The 20,424-nt window shown below is 49.4% G+C and overlaps 1 long non-coding RNA gene across 3 annotated transcripts in view; it reads left to right on the forward strand.

Annotated features, from left to right (window-relative positions):
- Positions 1 to 16,497, forward strand: part of LOC133100891 (uncharacterized) — a 52,944-nt gene extending 36,447 nt beyond the window's left edge. For 2 of the 3 annotated variants that reach the window (XR_009702553.1, XR_009702555.1), the window contains exons 2-6: positions 12,236 to 12,323; positions 13,225 to 13,499; positions 14,073 to 14,606; positions 15,420 to 15,826; positions 16,193 to 16,497. This is a non-coding gene — a long non-coding RNA (uncharacterized LOC133100891). Of the gene's footprint in view, positions 1 to 11,788; positions 11,830 to 12,235; positions 12,324 to 13,224; positions 13,500 to 14,072; positions 14,607 to 15,419; positions 15,827 to 16,192 lie in introns of those variants that run through there. The other variant, XR_009702554.1, reaches the window with a different exon arrangement.
- The last annotated feature ends 3,927 nt before the right edge of the window (positions 16,498 to 20,424 follow it).

The following is a 20,424-nucleotide window of genomic DNA, read 5'->3' on the forward strand; positions in this document are numbered from 1 at the left end:
TAAGAACTTTGGGTATGAATGGTCGATCTGTACTACACAGAGGCAGGCCTGCTCAAGACCCTGGTTCATGTGACCACACTTCAGTCACCCTACAGAGACTTTGAGGACAGAGTTCCTGCCCTTTTTTGGGGACAGACCAGCTATGGTTTTTGCTGTATGAAACATATGAATAGTGCTCTGTGATGCTCTCATTTTGCAGAAACTTCAGAATTCTGGATTTTGCTGTGATATGGCCTCTGTCTTTTTTCTTTGTAAGTAGGCGACCATCCATCTAAAATACTGATTTGTATCACTACCACTAAATAGCCAGCCAGCAAAAAATAGCCTGAGTGTTCATAACCTAGTTCTTTTCCTGTCAAGAAAGAAGACTCTAAGAGATGGAGTAAATTTTACCTGCCACTGCCACAGATCTTCAGCCCCTGTCTCAGTCCCTCCTGTGCTCCTTGCCCTTGTTCTGGGCTCGATGAGGCAGAGGCCAGGCTTGCCCCTCCAGACCCCTCTCTGCCCTGCTGCCAACTGATGTGAGGCATAATTTGGCCAGGCCCGTATCAAAAACCCCACTCAGAAGGTTTCTCTTGGTGATGATGAAAATGTTCCACAATTAGATTATGGTGATGGGTGTACAACTCTGTAAATATACAGGAATATTACTCTTTAAATATACGAAAAAATTTAAAACCATTGAATTGTGCACTTTAAGCAGTAAATTTATGGAGTATAAATTAAATCTCAATAAGACTATTTTTTTAAAAATTTATTTATTTATTTTTGGCTGCGTTGGGTCTTTGCTGCTGCGCGCGGGTTTTCTCTAGCTGTGGTGAGCGGGGGCTACTCTTCGTTGTGGTGAGTGGGCTTCTCATTGCGGTGGCTTCTCTTGTTGCAGAGCATGGGCTCTAGGCACGCGGGCTTCAGTAGTTGTGCCACGTGGGCTCAGTAGTTGTGGCTCGCGGGCTCTAGAGCACAGGCTCTGTAGTTGTGGCTCACGGGCTTAGTTGCTCCGCGGCATGTGGGATCTTCCCAGACCAGGGATCGAACCTGTGTCCCCTGCATTGGCAGGCAGATTCTTAACCACTGTGCCACCAGGGAAGTCCAAGACTATTTTTTTTTAAGGGCATAAAATTATATGCGGAAAAAAACCTGCTTGGGCACCGAAGCCCTGCTGTGACCGTAACCTCCACATGACCTTAACCTCCTCCCACGCACCACCCCATTCCAGGCACCGTGACTCTGCACAGACCGTCTCCTCCACCTGGGATGCCCTTGCTGCTGACCTCCTAGTGATCCTATACCGCTGAGCTGCAGCGTGGCTTTCTCCAGGAAGTTTCTCTGGTGCTCTGTGCATCCCGCAGTATCCTGGCTTACCTCTGCCACTGCTGTGGTCACATGGAAACCAATGTCCCCAGTTTATTGGTTTGCCTCCTGTGACTACATCTTAGTCATCTCTGCACCTCTCGGGTCTGTCTAGGTGCCTGGCACCTTGAAGATGCTCAGTTGATTCTTCAACCAGACCCAGCTGGCTTCCTGGGTCTCCCTATTGAGTACTGAGCCCTCTACAGTGGTAGGTACTGTAGCTGTGAGCCTGCAGGCGGTAACTCCTGTGGAACTACCGAAATGCCTGGTTACCCCCGTCCTTGCCCTCCTCTTTAGCTTTTTCTTAACCTCTGATTTAGCAATTACCAATTAGCAGTTTTGCAAGAAACACCTTCCTTGTCTTGCTGGAATGCTTCTCTACTAAGGTGCTTTTCCCTTGGGGAGTGGAAACAAACTAGGGGACTGCATGTACTAACTGAATGAAAGAGCGGGGAAAGGCCAATTAACATTCAGCTAAGAGAGAAAATGATTTCTCCCATCAGCAATAAAAACTGACAGCTCTATCAGAAAATGAGCCGGGGGAGCCGCAGAGCCTGGCCGGGCAGGTGGGGCGGGAAGGAGTCTGCGGGCCTCCTCACGAGGGGTAGGGATGGCTGAGGGCAGAGACTGCTGCGAGTCAGGGAGTCGCTCAGGCATCCAGAGGAGCCCTCGGGGGGCGACCCGCCCACGAGGTCTTCCACCTCGTCCCTCCTTTCTGAGCTGGCCCCCAGGCAAGAGAACTAGCACTGTTCAGGTTGTAGAGCCGAAACCCAGAGCTCTGACTCTCCTAGCGGCTTCTTCCTGTGCACTCGTTTCCTCCGACCTTATCATAAAAGGAAGCCACGTGACGTCTATTTATGGTAGCGGCGTGGTCTGGGGAGAAGGAGGCTCACAGTACGTGAATTCCAAGGGCTGATGAAATTGTTCTGGCCCTCCGGATCTCTCCCTGCCATGAATGAATAAACGAGCGCGGGGGCAGGGCGGAGAAATCAAACTCCGGGGTTATCTGACAGACAGGTGCCTTCCTGAGCGCTACATAGGTCATTTGTTCTATAAATCAGAGCTTATAAACCAGATAGGAGTCAAAAGGGCTCAAATTCAATAGCTTTAATGTGAGAGGAAGTGCAGAGAAAAAAAAGGGGGGAAAGCACCCTCATTTGGCCTGGTGAGGAAGACATTTAGCTTTTAAAAATATAACCACTTTCTATTTTAAATGTAAGTACATTTTTCTGAAAAAGAGGAGGCCAATGAGACAGATACAGCAAATGATGCAAAGGAGATCTGAGACTAGAGCAGTTGTTCGTTTTAACTGGAAATACATCGAGAAGCAGTTTGGGGTTGTGTTTTGTAGACGGTCCCGGACCACGTCCTCTCTGATTTACAAAAATGAAACATAAATTCAGGAGAGCAGGTTCAGAGCCTAAGAGCATCAGTTCTTCCCAAGGCATCCATGTGCCCATATCATGGGGACATAGGGAGCAGAAACTGTCCACTGAGACAGTGCAGGGATTCTCATTTCTCCAGACGGTTGTCTTCAGCAGACATTAATGGGGGAAAAGCAGAAGTCTGGAGCAGCATTGTCAGAGATGATAGCTCTGGGGCTTTGGTTTTCTGAATTGCTGCCAAATGCTTTTGAACTGGGATTTCTGATCGGGTCTCTTGTCCAAAATGTTCTACTGTTTTATGTTCTCAGTATAGCAGGTATAACAAGGCAATAAACGTAAGGCCTGGGCTTCCCTGGTGGCGCAGTGGTTGAGAATCTGCCTGCCAGTGCAGGGGACACGGGTTCGAGCCCTGGTCTGGGAAGATCCCACATGCCGCGGAGCAACTAGGCCCGTGAGCCACAATTACTGAGCCTGAGCGTCTGGAGCCTGTGCTCCGCAACAAGAGAGGCCACGATGGTGAGAGGCCCGCGCACCGCGATGAAGAGTGGCCCCCGCTCGCCGCAACTAGAGAAAGCCCTTGCACAGAAACGAAGACCCAACACAGCCATAAATAAATAAATAAATAAATAAATAAATAAAAAGTAAATGGTAGCAGAATTCTTAAAAAAAAAAACAAAACGTGGGGGCTTCCCTGGTGGCGCAGTGGTTGAGGTTCTGCCTGCCAATGCAGGGGACACGGGTTCGAGCCCTGGTCTGGGAGGATCCCACATGCCGCGGAGCGGCTGGGCCCGTGGGCCACAATTACTGAGGCTGCGCGTCTGGAGCCTGTGCTCCGCAACAAGAGAGGCCACGATAGTGAGAGGCCTGCGCACCGCGATGAAGAGTGGCCCCCACTTGCCGCAACTGGAGAAAGCCCTCGCACAGAAACGAAGACCCAACACAGCCATAAATAAATAAAATAAATAAATAAAGATACATGAAATTGCTAAAATTAAAAACAAACAAACAAACAAAAAAAACAAAACGTAAGGCCTTTCATACCCAAGAATTGATTCTGGATGAAATCAATAAGCTCAGGTATATTTATGGATGCCATGCCCTTAACAGGTTATTAAAAGATGTCTTTCAGGTTACACTGCTGATTGTTGAGGTTAACAGCAAGGAAATGCTAGCTGTTGTTAAATAAATCCCAACTATTAATAGTTTAACACAAAAAGACATGTGTCTCACCCCAATAACAGACCAATATGAGTGTTCACAGTTGGTGGGAGGTGTTCCTTCATACAGTGATTCAGGGACCATAGCCTTTCCATCTTTTGGCTCCACTACCCTCTAAGGCTTCATCATCATCACCTGCCTCCATCATGGAAAGGGAGAGGATGAAGGAAGAATATTTATTTCTTAACTGCATTGGCTTGGAAGTGACATACAGTACTTCTCACACTCCATTGGCAAGAACTGTTCATATTGCCTCACCAGAGACAAGGACAACTTGGAAACTTAGTCCCTGGTTGGGTAGCCACTTGCTGGCAACACATCTATGCCATTGAGGGGAAGAGCATGCCTTTTGGTAGATAGCTGTCTTTGTCTCCTCTAAACATCTTGGTGCCACTTTAAAAAATAATCCCCTACATAGAACTGAAAATGAAAATATGTGTGGGATGCAGGTAAAGTGAAGCTGAAAGGGAAATATATAGCCCGAAGTGCTTACATTTGAAAAGAGGAATGTCTCAAATCAATAACCTAAATTCCTACCTCAAGGAACTAGAAAAAAGACAAGATAAACCCAAAGCAAGCAGAAGGAAAGAAATGATAAAGAGTAGAAATCAATGAAATTGAAAACAATACAGAAAGTCAATGAAACAAAAACAGGTTCTTTGAAAAAAAAAAAAAAACCTCTAGAAAGACTGACAAGGTAAAAAGAGAGAATACACAAATCACCAATATCAGGAATGACACAAGGATATCACCACAGATCCTACAGCCATTAAAAGGATAATAAAGGAATACTATAAACAACTTTACACTTATAAATTGATAATTTAGATGAAACAGACCAATTCCTTGAAAATCACAGACTACCAAAACTCAAGCAAGATGAGATACATAATCTGAAAAGACCTATAACCATTAAAGAAATTGAATTCATAATTTTAAATCTCCCATAAAAAACCCTCTAGGTCCAGGTGGGTTCAATAGAGAATTCTACCAAACATTTAATGAAAAATTAGCACCAATATTATGATGCAATCTCTTCCTGAAATAGTTGAGAAGAGAATACTTCTCAAATCATTTTATGAGGCCAGTATTGCCCTGATATAAAAACCAAAGGCAGCATGAAAAAAAGAAAACTACAGACCAATATATTTCACAAACATAGAGAAATCCTCATCAAAATGTTAACAAATCAAATTTATAACAAATATAAAAAAGAATTATATACCACAATCAAGCAGAACACATTCTACGTATGCAAGGCTGTCTCAATATTCAAAAATCAATTAATGTAACCCACCATATCAATAGGCTAGAGAAGAAAAATTATACGATCATATCAATTAATGCAGAAAAAGCATTTGACAAAATCCAACATCCATTCATGATTTTAAAATAGCCCAGGACTTCCCTGGTGGTCCAGTGGTTAAGAATCCGCCTTCCAACACAGGGTACCTGGGTTCGATCCCTGATCGGGGAACTAAGATCCCACACACCACAGGGCAACTAAGCCCGAGTGCCACCACTACTGAGCCTGCACGCTTCAACTAAGACCTGACACAGCCAAAAACAAACAAACAAACAAAGTAATAAATAAATAATTTTAAAAAATAAAATAAAATAACCGAAAACTCTCAGCAAACTGGGAATAGACGGGAATTTCTTCAACTTGATAAAGAGCATCTGCAAAATATCTATAGCTAATAGTCCCACAAATTTTGATATGTTGTGTTTTCTTTTTTAGTCAGTTCAAAATACTTTCAAATTTCTGTTTTGACTTCTTTTTTGACCCATGGGTTATTTAGAAGTGTGTTATTTTCCAAATACTTGGACATTTTCAGAGATCTTCCTGTTATCAATTTCTAATTTAATTCCACTCTGATAAGAGAGCATACTTTGTGTGACTTCAGTCCTTTTAAATGCAACGAGACTTTTTTAATGGCCCAGAATATTGTCTATCTTGGTAAATGTTCCGTGTGAACTTGAGAAGGATGTGTATTCTGCTATCATTGGGAAAAGTGCTTTATAAATGTCAGGTCAAGTTAGCTGATAATGTTGTTCAACTAATTTTTGTTCCACTAATGTTGTTAGTCTTCTAAGTACTTACTGATTTTTTGTCTAGTTGTTCTATCAATTATTGAAGGAAGGGTATTGAAATCTTCAACTATAGTTGTCAACTTGTCTATTTCTCTTTGTAGATCTATCAGTTTTTGCTTCAAGCATCTTGAAGCTCTGTTATTAGGTGCATAAATATTTAGGATTGTTATGTCTTCTTGATGAATTGACTCCTTTGTCATTATTATATACCTTCTTTATCCCTGGTAACATCTTTTGCTCCAAAATCTACTTTGTCTGATCTTAATATAGTCATTCCAGCTTTTAAAATTTTGATTAGTGATAGCAAGGTGTATCTTTTCCTATCCTTTTACTTTTAATCTACTTGTGTCTTTATATTTGAAATGTGTTTCTTATAGAAAGCATACAGCTGGATCTTGCTTTTTTATCCAATCTGACAATCTCTGCCATTAAATTTGGATATATAAACCATTTATATTTAAGGTGACCATTAATATGGTTAGGTTTAAATCTACCATCTTGCTATTCATTTTCTATTTGTCGTATCTGTTTTTTATTTCCCTTTTCCTCTTTTTCTGCCTTCTTTTGGCATAATTGAATATTTTTAGCATTCTATTATATCTCATTTATTGGTTTATTAGTTATAAGACTTTTATTATTTTAATGTTTGCTTTAGGGTTTGTAGTACAACTTCAATTAATTACAGTTTACCTTTAAGTGATAATATACCACTTCATGGAAAGTGTAAGAACCTTACCATAGTGTGTTTCCATTTCTCCCCTCCCATCTATTAAGACACCATGAGTTCCCAGCATTGCCTGCAATTCCAGTCTAGTACTACAGGGCTCATTCTAGCTTTCCCACTTTCCATATTTGTATCTCCACTCTCTGGCCGAGAGAAACTGGGCTCCTGTTGTTTCATGCCCTCTGTTTGACACCAGTCTCCTCTCTCTGTGGGCTGCCATTTACCTTGAGCGTGGGGCCTGACACCTCCCGCCCCCCCCCAACCTAATTAGGGTCTGCAGGCTCCCAGCAACCTACCTTGTTCACATCTGCCCAGTGGATTTGGATGAAAAAAGGAAGGAAAAATAAAGTAAGTATTGTATAAAGATGGGAAGGGAAGAGGAAGAGCCGGAGTAGTCTGTGAGACCTTTCTAGTGTGAACAGGTATTACAGGCTCATCTTGTCCTTTCTTTTTACCCAGATTTGGAATCAAGCAAAGAGCCCTACCTCCTTTTAGTGACAAATGGTGTTTAGAGACTGCAATCTGGGAGCTGAATACTTTGCTACTTGTTGCTTATTAGTTTCTAGGTTGTTTTAGTGGACAGACCTGGGAAATACCTTTTGTTTTAAAAAGAAAATGTATAATGAGTTTATATTTATTTATATAAATATAAATGCTTATATTTCTAGCTTAAATTTAGGGTGATTGGGTTTTTACTTATCTTTTTTTGATTTTATATTTGTTTCTTTTTTCTTTCATCCTGAAAATCTTGGCTCCTAAAAACATTACCATAATTACTTATTAGTTTTATCCATATATATAATTATATGTAACATATATTTTATAATATGTATTATAATATAGAATATAGTATATTTTATTTATATTATATATTTCAGAAAAATACCAATATTATTGCTAACAATATGATTACTGGAAACAATTTAAGATTTATTTGCTCTTTTTTTAAATCTTTGCAGTATTTTTTCTGGGATGTACGGTCAAATTATTTTCTCTTGAAATAGTTCCTGAGTGGTTGAGCCGTCAACTTTATACACAGTTACATCTATTCGTTTCCTTTTGCTTTTTTTTTTTAAAATTTATTTATTTATTTTATTTATTTAGTTTTGGCTGCGTTGGGTCTTCCTTGCTGCGTGCGTGCTTTCTCTAGTTGCGGTGAGTGGGGGCTACTCTTCGTTGCGCTGCGTGGGCTTCTCATTGCGGTGGCTTCTCTTGTTGCGGAGCACGGGCTCTAGGCACGCGGGCTTCAGTAGTTGTGGCTTGCGGGCTCCAGAGCACAGGCTCAGTAGTTGTGGTGCATGGGCTTCGTTGCTCCGTGGCATGTGGGAACTTCCCGGACCAGGGCTTGAAGCCTTGTCGCCTGCATTGGCAGGCGGATTCTTAACCACTGCGCCACCGGGGAAGCCCATCCTTTTGCTTCTGTTTTTTTAGGGGATTTCTTTCATTTCAATTTAATTTCAGTTTATAATTAAATAAGGCAGTTACATGGTTCCAGAGTCAAAACTACAAAACAAGGTATGTTTAGAGAGGTCCAGTTCTACCCCTATCCTCTCTACACTGTTCCCTCTCTCCCACTTTGTGTGATCCTATTTTTTAGGTTTTCTTTCTTTCTTTTTTTTTTCCTAAAGAACTAGCATTTTATTTATTTATTTATTTATTTATTTATTTATTGTTGGGTCTTCGTTGCTGCGCACGGGCTTTCTCTAGTTGCGGCCAGCAGGGGCTACTCTGTTGCAGTGTGCGGGCTTCTCATTGTGGTGGCTTCTCTCGTTGTGGAGCACGGGCTCTAGGCACGCGGGCTTCAGTAGTTGTGGCACGTGGGCTCAGTAGTTGTGACTCGCGGGCTGTAGAGTGCAGGCTCAGTAGTTGTGGTACATGGGGTTAGTTGCTCCGTGGCATGTGGGATCTTCCCGTACCAGGGATCGAACCCGTGTCCCCTGCATTGGCAAGCGGATTCTTAACCAGTGCACCACCAGGGAAGTCCTTGGTTGTTTTCTTCTTAAGAAGGAGAAATTACAGTGTATTTGCACGTTTTTACACTGATGGAAATGACCCAACAGCTAGTGGGGAATGATGCAGAGCCAGGGAGAATTTCCAAAGCAGCGGCTTGAGTTGGCAAGAAGGACAGGATACGGCCCCAGGAGAGGTCCCGGGTGGCGCGGGCAGCGTAGGAGAGCAGAGACTTGTTGAGTCCCTGCTACGTGCCAGGCACTGCGATAGCGCTGGGAACTCGGCAGTGGGTAGATGACCACTCACTGCTCTCGTGGAGCTCACGTCACAGTAAAGGGAGATGGACAGCAAACAAGGTAAATAAAGATAAAAAAGACACTGCAGTAGTGCCAAAGAAGAACACAGGCAGGGAGGGAGACGCAGCTTGGAGAAGGTGCCGTTTTAGATGGGGTGGCCTGGAAAGACCTCCCTAGGAGGGGAACATTTTAGTGAAGCTGGGAAAACGGCGACAGGAGGGACGGTCATGGATATTGGTGGGGGGGCAAGGCTCAAGGCAGAGGGATCAGCAAGTACCAAGGCTCAGAGGGGAGCGAGTTTGGCTGGAGAGCCAGCAAGGAGGCCAGTGTGGCGAGCGGGCGAGCCTGAGAGAGAAGGGGAGGAGGCTGGACGGAAAGTAACAGGTGGGGCGGCAGCAGGTCCTAGAGAGCCTGTGAGGGCTCAAGGACGCTGGCTTTGACTCTGAGTGACACGAAGCGTGTGCAGGTGGGATGCGACCCGGCTTCTCCTTCTGCTGCTGAGCACAAGCTGGGAAGGACACGTAGGCAGAGACGGGAGCTTGGTGGGGAGGCTCCACGGTGAACCGGGTGGGAGACAGGGGCTCGGAGGGGCCCGATGGCATGGAGGGGACGTGAGGGGCTGTACTGTGGGGATACTTTCAGGTGGAGGGGTGGGGTGTGAGAGGAGGCGGGGACGTGGGGACGACCCCGAGGTTTTAGTCTGAACAAGCAGAAGGATGGAGGCAAGGGATCTTGAGGGATCCTGATTTCTTTGCTGGTCGCTTCTCCTTTTCCTCAGGAAAGTACAACAGGTGGGCGAAGCAGAGAGGGGAGGTGGGGATATTCCCCAAGGAGCGGGGGCAGGGACTGGACCAGGTGGCAGTGGGGCCCTGCGGGGTGGGCGGTTTGGATCGTGAGTGAGAGCGGTCCGTGGGCATGTGTGTTGGCCTCCAGCCACCTTGGGGAGAGTGGGCGTGTGCACAGGTGGGTGGAGGGTGGGATCTGACCAGAGCCGGGCTCTCCCCAGGCAAGTAGGATGAGGATGGAGGGGGGGTCCAGGTGTCAGAGTGACTGTGATGCTGAGTGAGGATGGGGTGAGGGTAAGATCATGGCTCGTAGGTCCTGAGGCAGGCAAGGGTTGTTGGAAGCAGGAATCCAGAAGCAGGAAATGGATGGTAGGAGGTGGTGACAAAGAAGTGCTGGAAATTGAGGGGCTGAAGGATCTGGACACAGGTGCAAGGTCTAGAGCGTGCCTTGGGTCCTTGGGCTTCGAGGAGGACAAAGCCATTGGAGGAGAGAAAGTGAAGGACTGAGAGGCCTAAGGACTATCGACACGGATTCTGGAATCACTGAGAAGACAGGAGCAGTTGGTGGATGGGACAGTAGGCCATGTGCTAGGATCTTCAAGGACCGGGGGCGGCGTGGCCTGGAGGTCTGGGTGCCTGCCGCCAGGAGAGGTAACAGGTGACACGTAAGAAGAACTGAGGACGGGAGGCGCAGAGGGAGGCTTTGTAAGGAGGAGGGAGGAGAATAGTCCAGAAACAGCCGCAAGGAGCAAGGATGGCACAGACCCACCTGCAGGCCCAGTAGCACCAGAACTAAACAGAGCTGCCCCCACCTCCCCACCCCGGAGGGCTGCAGCGGAACATGTGGATTATACCACAAAACTCGGGTTAGTCCCAGGGGCCATCGCTGGCCACCCTCCTCCCCGCCCTGGCCTGGTCGTTCCCAGAGAAGGGAAGCAGATCGGGAGGAGGCTGAGGTGACCGCAGCCTCACTGTGTTCCTCAGTTGTCTGACCTTTGTCATCCCTGAGCTGCGACAGGGACCCAGATCTTCCCAGACCGTGCTCCTCTCCCCACCCCACCTCTGAGCAGGTCTGACCCAGAGGCCATTAGAAACCTGATGGGAACTTGGAACCCCACTCTCAGGTGTTACCCAAGGGAAATGGAAACTCATGGTCACACGAAAACCCAGACATGAATGCTTATAGCAATTTTATTCATAATCACTGAAATCGGGGAAGAGCCCGCATCCTTCACCTGGAGGGACCAGCCACTGTGGTCATCCACACAGGAGCACACTCGGCGGGAACCCCCCGCGATACGGGGGAAGCCATGCGACAGCATGGACGGACCTCAGAAGCGTATGTCCAGTGAAAGAATCCAGACGCAATAGGCCACGTGCTTGCGATTCCACTTCTATGAACCTCTTTTTGGAAAAGACAAAAGGAGAACAGGCCAGTGGTTGCTGGAGGCTGGGGCGGGGGTCTGACCACAAAGGGGCTGCAGGAGGGAATTTGGGAGGTGATGGACTGGTTTTTTTTTGTTTGTTTTTTAAAATTATCTATTTATTTTGGCTGCGAGGGGTCTTAGCCGCGGCTCGCGGTATCTTCGTTGCGGTGTGCGGGATCCTTTTTTTTAGTCGCGGCAGGCGGGCTCCTTAGTTGCGGCATGTGTGTGGGATCTAGCTCCCTAACCAGGGATCGAACCCCGGCCCCCTGCATTGGGAACGCGGAGTCTCACCCACTGGGCCACCAGGGAAGTCCCTGGAATGTTCTTTGTATTGACTATGGTAGTGGTTACACGACTCTACGCACTTGTCAAAACCCAGAGAATTATATACCCAAGAGAGTGAATTTTACTGTATGTAAATTTAAAAATAAGTCTTTCTAAAAGTTAAAAAAAACCTTCATTGTTTCCAAATAAAGGAAGAAGAAAGTTGTGATACATCCACATTTAGGGATTTTAAAACAAACCCAATCTCATCATTTTGGAGCTTTTTATCAGAGAGGGGGAGGAACCAGTATTCAACAAGCACCTTACTAAGATTTGGTGAGTAGCCAGGCACGTGCTAGGACCTCGTGTGTATTTTCTTGTTTAATTCTAACAAAATTGGGAGGGCAGGATTATTATCCCCACTTTACAGATGAATAAACTGAGGCTCAGAGAAGTGAATTACGTTCAAGTCAAAAGGATGATGGAGCAGGGATTTGAACCCAGGTCTGTAGACTCCAAAGGGTATCATGGGGTAACAGGTAAATGTGCTTTTCTATTTTCCAGACTTTTCATAAGGTTATGTGGCTTTACAATAAAAGGTTACCTACTTCTCTCTTACTACACCTTGTTGTAAAAGGGTTGCTCCCAAGTGGATTCAGAGGTGTTTAAAATCCCTTGCCTGCCTCTTCTTCAGGAGAGTCATCATCCTTCCTAATGATCCCTGCTTGGTTTCTTTATTCAGTGTATTCGTTTCCTGAGGCTGCTGTGACAAAGTACCACGAACTGAGTGGCTTCAGACAACAGACGTTTGTTTTCTCACAGTTCTGGAGGTTAGTGCTCCAAAGTCGAGGTGTCGGCGGGGTCATGCTCCTGCTGAGGGTTCCGGGGGAGAATCCTTTCCTCTCCCAGCTTCTGGTGGCCCCCAGCATCCCTTGGCTTGTAACTACATCACCCCAGTCTCTGCCTCCATCTTCATGTGGACTTCCTTCCTGTGTCTCTGTGTGTCCCCTCCTCTTCTTACAAGGACACCAGCCATTGGATTTAGGGCCGACCCTAAATACAAGATGATTTCATCTCGAGATGAAAGGAACTAATTATATCTGCAAAGACCCTATTTCCAAATAAAGTCACATTCACAGGGGGTTAGTCTTTGAACATATCTTTTGGGGAACACAGTTCAAGCGACTACATTCAGTAAGACTGTCTCAGAGAGGGCAGAGGGAAGCTGGAGGCCTGGTGCTTGCTGGTGGCCCTGTAGCCTTCGCTGTCCTCTGCTGTCACTCCCAGACCTCGGGCTGGGGCTGAGCCTCACTGTCCCCATCTCCTCTGTCCGGCAGGCGGGGGGAGGGCAGCTAGAGTTGCCACTTAGCAGCAGAAAATCACAAAGTCACCATTCCTAATAAACCCCATTGCTTCTCCCTCCTTCCTTTCCCAGCAATTTCCCCAGTGGTGTCCGTGGTGAAACAAGGCGACAGGGAGAAATGGGGGGGAGGGGAGTATGGATTAGAAAAAAGCCTGACGAAAACATATCCTTTTATGATGGGGGCGGTTCTGCCAGTTTTTACTGGGCCAGCATCCTCCCCTGCTCCCCCTGCCGCCCCACCCCACCCTAGGAACAGCCTTGATTGTCCTGTGGGGACTCCTGCCCTCTCCAGGTCATTTAATCGGGCAGGGCTGTCCCCACCCGCAGCTGGCTTCTTTCAGTTTCCTGCCCTCTGTTTCTTCCCCCAGGGCCAGTCCCCACAACCCCACCCCGGGCAGAGAAGATCAGCAGATCTTTGCTTTTCTGCAGCCTTGCCTGGCCCTCCCTCCTGATTTAGCTGACCGGCCAGGCGCAGGCTGGAGCTGCCCACACCGGCCTGCCTACCAGCCCGAAGCAAGACGCATTCAGGTGAAAAGGGCGAGGATGGCCCTACCGCAGTAAAAACCAACAAACCCAGTTCCCTGGCTGTGTGTGGCTCTGTGCTTTATTTGTTTGCAGATCAGAAGAGTGAGGAAGGTTGCAGGTGAGCCTGAGGGTGTAGACCCCTCTGGGGGAGAGGGACTGAGGGGTGGGAGGCCGGGGGTGATGAGCTTTGTCTTTATAGATCTTTGATTATTACACTTTCTGAGCTCTGATTTCACTCTGTCCCCAGCATCCTCACTGGGTCCTTGTTTCTGCCCTGCTCTGTTCTCCCTCTTTCCTCACCCTTGGGATTTCAGAGCTTCCATCCTGAGCCCTGGTCCAAGGTCCACTGCCACCACCCACAACCCTGCCTGCCAGGCCCCTGGCTCCCTGCCCTGACGCCCGCAGCTCCCAATCAGGGTACCCCTGGCCTTTCTGTTGCTGGATCGACCTATGAGCATCCTTGACAGTAACTCATGAACTTGCCACAGCTTCTCCGATGCCTGGCTCCCTTCTCTGAAAACTTGGGGAGCTGCTACCTTACAGGGGTCTGTGCACAAGGGAAAAAAATGGTTGAAAAAATGCTTTGTAAAACTGGGATTTGCTGCCAAATGAGAAAGCTTATTACTAAAGATGTGAGATGCAGAACACTTAACCAGCACTGAAACAATCTTTTTTTTTTTTTTACTCTCAGGAAGGCTGAGCAGAGGGGCCATGGAATCCAGGATGTCAGGACAGAGATGCCACCTTGTTCTATGCTACCCCACCCCTCCCACCCCACCCCTCCCCTCCCATCTGACCTGGGGGGGGGCGGGACAGAGGAGCCCCACCCAGTGAGGACAGGTTCACCGCCTCTCTGACCCTCTGCTAAGAGCATTCAGCTGACCCTCTGTCCCTCACGGTGGCCCTGGCAAAGGGGAGAGAGCCAGGGGCTGTGGGGGCCATGGCGGGGGCCGTGAGGGGATGAAGGGGCTGTCAGAGAGCAGGGCATCCATCCAGTATCAGCTTTGGGGCTTCATCAATATCTTGCCAGGGTGCAACACATACAGTTCTGCAAGATTCAGAATAGCCTCAAATCGCCACATTTTCAGAAAACGGATGAAAAGCTGATCAAACACACATTTGATGCCAGGATGAAGGGGAGCTGGGTCCTGCACGATCGAGTTGGAGGCAAAGTGCGGGCTGGAGTTCTCTACAGCTGGAGGAGGAGCCGTCAGTCATCCATCAGGTCTGAAAGGAAAAGGAAACGAGGCCGGAGCCTGGCTGCTGAGGTGGCCGGGTGGGCTGGTCAGAGCGCCCCAGTGTGGAGGGCAGGCCCAGGCCAGGGCGGGAGGCTGGCACCCTGCCTGCTGGTAAACACAGCCTAGCGGGAACTGGTTCAGAATCCTGATCAGAGACATCACCCCTTCTCTATGCCTGGGGAGACAGAGGAGCTCCCAGAACCGGGCTCCTGGGCCCCCCTGCAGAGCCCCAGACGGCAGGATCCCCGGACAGAAGTGAACAGCCCCATGCACATCCACGGGCTCTCACACTCACAGGCACTCCCACTCCTTGCGGCTGTTCTTCTCCTCATCGGCCTCACGGAGGAGGAAGGGGAGGCTCAGGTCGGACCCTCATGACTTGCCCAAGTTCCCACAGGTAGGAAGAGGCCGGGCCGGGCCTTGCACCCAGATCTCCTGCCTCCTCCAAGTCCAGACTCAGTTTCCTATAAGGCAGAGAGGCCACCCCTACCTGCAAGGGTTATTTCCAAGGCTGCGCCTTTTGAGAGAGACAGAAAACTAGCGGGAGTTTGGCTGCCGCATCGTCTTTGGGGCACTTTCTCTAGAACAGCCAAGGAGTGGCTTGGCTCCGCCTGGATGTACCTGCTCAGTCAGTGCCATTCAGTAAAAACACAGGCTTTATTTCGGCCACTGAATTGCAATATGCAATTGCATTGCGTTCACATGACCATAGGTTTCTGTAAGGTTTGCAGATGTGAGACATTTTAACCTCAGTTAGTTAAGCCTCTTTCCCCTTGATTCCCTTCCCTTCTCTCTTCCAGGCGGCTGGTGCTGGACTGGCCCTGGGTTATGTGGCTCCCAGTTACCTCCACGTGGAGACCAGTTCTTGGGCTGTTGAGGGTCCAGATGGCTTCCAGGAATTCTCCCACCGATGAATGAAGAAGAGGGCATCCGATGAACACAATGGAATAAGATTTAAATTTCCTGGTGATTTGACATGAAATATTGACATCAATGAACATAACACATAACTCAAAATAGGTCCCTGCAGAGCATATCACGGCCACACTGGGTATTGAGGGTCATCCATCCAAGGAGAAGGATAGTCCCTGCGTGAGGAAACTGGACATGCCCTGAATTCTTCCTGCTCATCTATGAAGGAAACTTGGTCGAAGTTTATATTCTCTCGATAGAATATGACATTCCAGAATCCTTGTCCAACGAAGAGGTGATCAGTGTACAAAATCACAGGGAATGCCTTATAGAGGTGGTCGGGCAGTTAATACAGAATATTCTATGTTACTGAGTTGCTTGATGTTTATGGTTTTGTCAGCCTTTTAGAACTTGTAACTTGTGAGTTCTGTTCTCACAAGAAGGGGAAGTTAATATTTACAGTCATACCTAAAATTGGCTTTGCAATTGTAGGGATTTTTTGCCAGTGAAAATCCCCTTGAAACTGTAAGCCTCAGACCCCAGTTTCCTCTGTGCTGAGAGCAGGCGGTTTACAGAGAAGAGAGGGGCTTGGTCCTACCACTGCCTCGCTCTGGATCCTGGCTGGCTGGGTTCCCCAGCTCAGTTCTTTCTCTGTCAACAGGGGGATCATGTCCCTCCTGGGGGGCTGTGACATCACGTGTGTAAAGTGCCTGCAGGCCTCCTGCGTCCGTAACAGATGCCAGTTCTTAGCCCCTTCCCTCTGTCTTTTCCTGGTGCGTGTCTCACAAAGATGGTTTCAGTTCCTCCCATGGGCCCCGCTAAGTGGGTGAGTATTATCTTTGCCTTTGCTCTGAACTTCCGCATAGAGAGTGGATCCCAAGAGCCTGAGAAAGCCTTTTTCTAAATCAAAATGACCTGTGAACAATCTCAGCCAATGATGCGAGGGGTTGGGATCAGAGTGTCGAGACGAGGAGGGGGTCTTCTGAGACAGTGCCTCTCCCTTCGGTCCGCCCTGATGGGCCTCTTCAGGGAAGGGCAGGCTTTGCCACGTGAGAGGCAGACGTTAGTCAACATCATGAGTTACTTCAAAAGAGGACCCACGTTGGGGGTGGCTTCTGGGGCATAGAGGGGGCACAGCAGAGGGTCGACCAGCAGCTCAGGGGAAACAGGGGACACAGAAGGAGGTAGGGGATTCTCAGGAGGTATCTGTCCAGAATGTGGGCGGGGCCATGGTCCCATTGACCTCAGCCCCGGTCAGACCCCAGCTGGGCACCAGGGAGATGCAGGCTGGAGGAGCCCTCTATGGGGAAGGGTCTGGAAGCAGGGTGGGGGGAATGAACAGGACCAGGGATGTCCTGGCCTGAAGAGGGGGAGGCAGGGGACCATACCCCCATGTCCTCACCTGTGAGAAGGAAAGAGACCTGCTCGGGAAATGGAAGAAGAAGGACCTGGAGGTGAAAACTCCGAGGGAAAGGGCTTCCCTGGTGGCGCAGTGGTTAAGAATCCGCCTGCCAGTGCAGGGGACATGGGTTCGAGCCCTGGTCTGGGAAGATCCCACATGCCGCAGAGCAACTAAACCCGTGTGCCACAACTACTGAGCCTGCGCTCTAGAGCCCATGAACCACAACTACTGAGCCTGCATGCTGCAACTACTGAAGCTGGCGCGCCTAGAGCCCGTGCTCCGCAGCAAGAGAAGGCACTGCAATGAGAAGCCCGTGCACTGCAACGAAGAGTAGCCCCTGCTCGCCGCAACTAGAGAAAGCCCGCGCACAGCAACGAAGACCCGACGCAGCCAAAAATAAATAAATTTAAAAAAAAAAAAAAGGATGACTTGTATCCTTCTTAAAAAAAAAAAACCTCCGAGGGAAAGACTTTTCATCCAGGGCAGGGGCGGCTCTGTGAGCCTGAGAGCCTCCCGTCACAGGCGGAACACAAGCAGAGGGAGGGGTGGGGAGGGGAGGGAGCAAAGCCACAAGGGCTCCAGGGAGCCCCAGGCCACCTGCAGACCCCAGGAAGCCCACTGAGCCCATCCCCCCTCATCTCCTCCTCCCCCAGTATGTTCCCCAAACAGCCAAGGCCTCCTGCCAACCTTCCCACCTGACCCCAAGCACAGCTGTCCCCTCAGCTGCCCGGACCCCAGGACCATTTGTTAGTCTCCTCCCCTCCCCCTCTGGCGGGGGAGGGGGCAGGATGGTGTCAGAGGGGACCCTTGCCTGGGTCCAGGCCCTGGGCCGGGTGACAAAGGGCCTCCTGCCTACTCTGAGGTCAGCTGCATCTGGCAAGGAGCCCAGCCCCGGTCCCATGGGCAGCTCAGGGATGGCCACGGCCTGCGCCTGGCTCATCTTCCAGAAGGTGGTGACACAAAGATCAGCAGATAGATTCAGGGAGGGAAGAAAGGAAAAGAAGTGGCCAGCAGGGCGCAGGGATGCGGTGACTCAGGCCCGGGCTCCCAGCCAGGCTGGGCCGCTGCTTAGGAATACTTTCACCCAAGTCCAATGAAAGAAGCCTGAAAATACTTTCCTTTGGGCTCCGTGGGGGTGGGGGAATTTCCTGGGGAGGAGGTTTCCGGGTGAGTGAAATCTTTGGGCTCTCAGGCTGCTGCCCATCTGCTGTGACCTGGTGGAAGTTTCACGGCGCAGCATCCAAAGGTCTAGACTCAGCTGACTTTTTCCCTTCCTTTTTCTACCTGGACGAAGGGCAGACTGTGGTCTTCTCGATCAGCACGCCCCATGAAGATTTCTGGTCCTAAGAAGCCCAGAGCCTCTCCTCAGTGTTGCAGGCGGTTTTGTAAAGCACGGGATTTTCACTCCAGTGAACGCAGGAAATCTCTTTACTTCCAAATGAGCTGTCTTCTGGAGAAAGTCTTTCCACTCAGAAACCGTGTCATAAATGATGCCGGGCTTCCAGGAACAGCCAGGAATCTGCTTAACTCAGAGTGTGGCTGAAAATCTGTACATGTGAAATGAAAACAGTAGGAATCTTTACTAGTTGCAATACCAGTAATTTTTTAATAGAAAAATAAATGGTTTTATTCATCTGATTGTTGACACTGGACAGAGAAGGTAGCTTCATCAGAGGATGGGGGAGAAGGGAGTCCGTCCCAGTCTGGCTCCCCTGGACCCCTCTCCTGTCTCAGCTTCTTAGCCTGGACCTGACGTCCCAGCCCCTCCTGCCAGCCCTCTCTCTTCTACTCCTGGAGCATCTTACCAAGACTCTGTGAATGCTGTGGCCTTGGTTTCCATGGCAGGCTCAGCCTGATCTGGGCTTATGTCCCCTTCACACTGGGTTCCCACTGGGTTGTGACTTAGATGTGTGGGTGTCAAGCTCTGTCCTAGATGGAAGGTGCCCAGGACAGGGCCTGGCCCAGAGCAGCGCCCTGGAGATGTTTGCTGAATGAGTGAATGAGCGAACCAAAGTTCCTTGTGGGTCATTGGAGGGACTTCTGGACTCCTGTAGGAACTAGAGGTGGTGGCCTGGGTTCTTTGCTGTCTGTGGACCTAAGGCCTTCTGACCTTTAGCCAGGTCTCCCCAGGCAGAGGGTATGAGGGAGCGGGCCTAGACACAGTTCGATGGGAAGAGAAGTGAGAGGAAAGGTACCTCTGGGCAGGGAGGAGAGGGGAGAGCAGAGCTTTCCTGAGGGGTCAGCTGGTGGGAGAGTCCCCTGCTGCTGCCCAGCCCCCTGCACCCTGCTTTGGAACCTACCAGGGGCCAGCTCGAGGACTCCAGGCTGCCTGGAAGACCTCCCCTCCTGTTCCCACTCCCCACCCTTCCCGTGTGTCTCCCTGCTGCCCCCAGACCCGCCCCCCCAGGCAGAGTTCCTCATCCATAACCGCACACCTTTGGGGGCTACACCTGCCTCATCCCCTGATGCTGGACCCTTGTTGTTCTCTGCAGAACCTGCTCCCGTCCGAGACGCCGGCCCACCTCTTGTAAAGAGACCTACTCGAGAGAGGCTCAAAGGCTTAAGGCAAAACAGCTACTTTCAACCAACATCTCATTCTTTGCCAAGCACTCTCACCTCTGTTACCACAACTGTTCTTCATCCAATCCGTGCAAGGTGGGTATTTTACCCCCATACTGTAGGTGAGGAAACTGCCCCCACTGGCTTAGGAGGTAAGGTTGGGATGCAGATGGAGGGGGCTTGTTCCAGTTCCACCACACTGGCCTTCCAAGGGGGAGGGAGAAGGGAGGGAGGACAAGTGGAGGAGAAGGGGGGAGAAGGAAGGAAGGAGGGACGACCCAGCCTCTTTGAAGGGCTCCTCCTGGCCAGTGGCCCCTTCAGAGCAGGCCCCCTGGAGAGCTGCCCATCACCCTGCCCACAGCCCCTTGGAAATCTGCCTTGGGAAGCACTTCGGGCAGTTTCGCAAGTGTGAGAACCAGCATCTGTTAAAACACAGGCCCTCTGGCCTCCCAAAGCCTTGTGGAGCTGGATCGCTGGGGTGGGACCAGGAATCTTTGTAAGGAGTGGCTGCCACACACCCGCCTCTGCCCACAGGGAACTGAGGCCCTCTGTCCTCTGTCCCAAAGAACCATAAAACTGTGTGAGGTGACAATGCATGAATTAGCCTCAGGGGAGGCTAATTGCTTCCTTAATTGGCTGAACTCTCTATGGGGAGCCCTGCCGGGGAAAGTCCCTGGTTGTCCCTGCAAAGCCATGGACTGGTTTTCCTGGCGCCCAATAACGCTCCTCTGAAGCTTTCCCAAGAGGAATTTCTAAGGTGTTCCCAGCCAAAGCAGCTGTTAGGACAGAGTGGGGCGGGCTCTGAAGGAGGCTCCCGTGGGTGCCCAGGAAAGGCATCAGGGAGGCAGGCGGGCTGGGGCCCTACAGCCGCATGCCCTGCCCTCTGTTCCCACAGGCCCCCAGCACATGCCTGGTCCTGACTGCCCTGTCCA

This window comes from Eubalaena glacialis, chromosome 11 (genome assembly GCF_028564815.1).
Source record: "Eubalaena glacialis isolate mEubGla1 chromosome 11, mEubGla1.1.hap2.+ XY, whole genome shotgun sequence".
Classification (NCBI taxonomy): Eukaryota; Metazoa; Chordata; class Mammalia; order Artiodactyla; family Balaenidae; genus Eubalaena; species Eubalaena glacialis.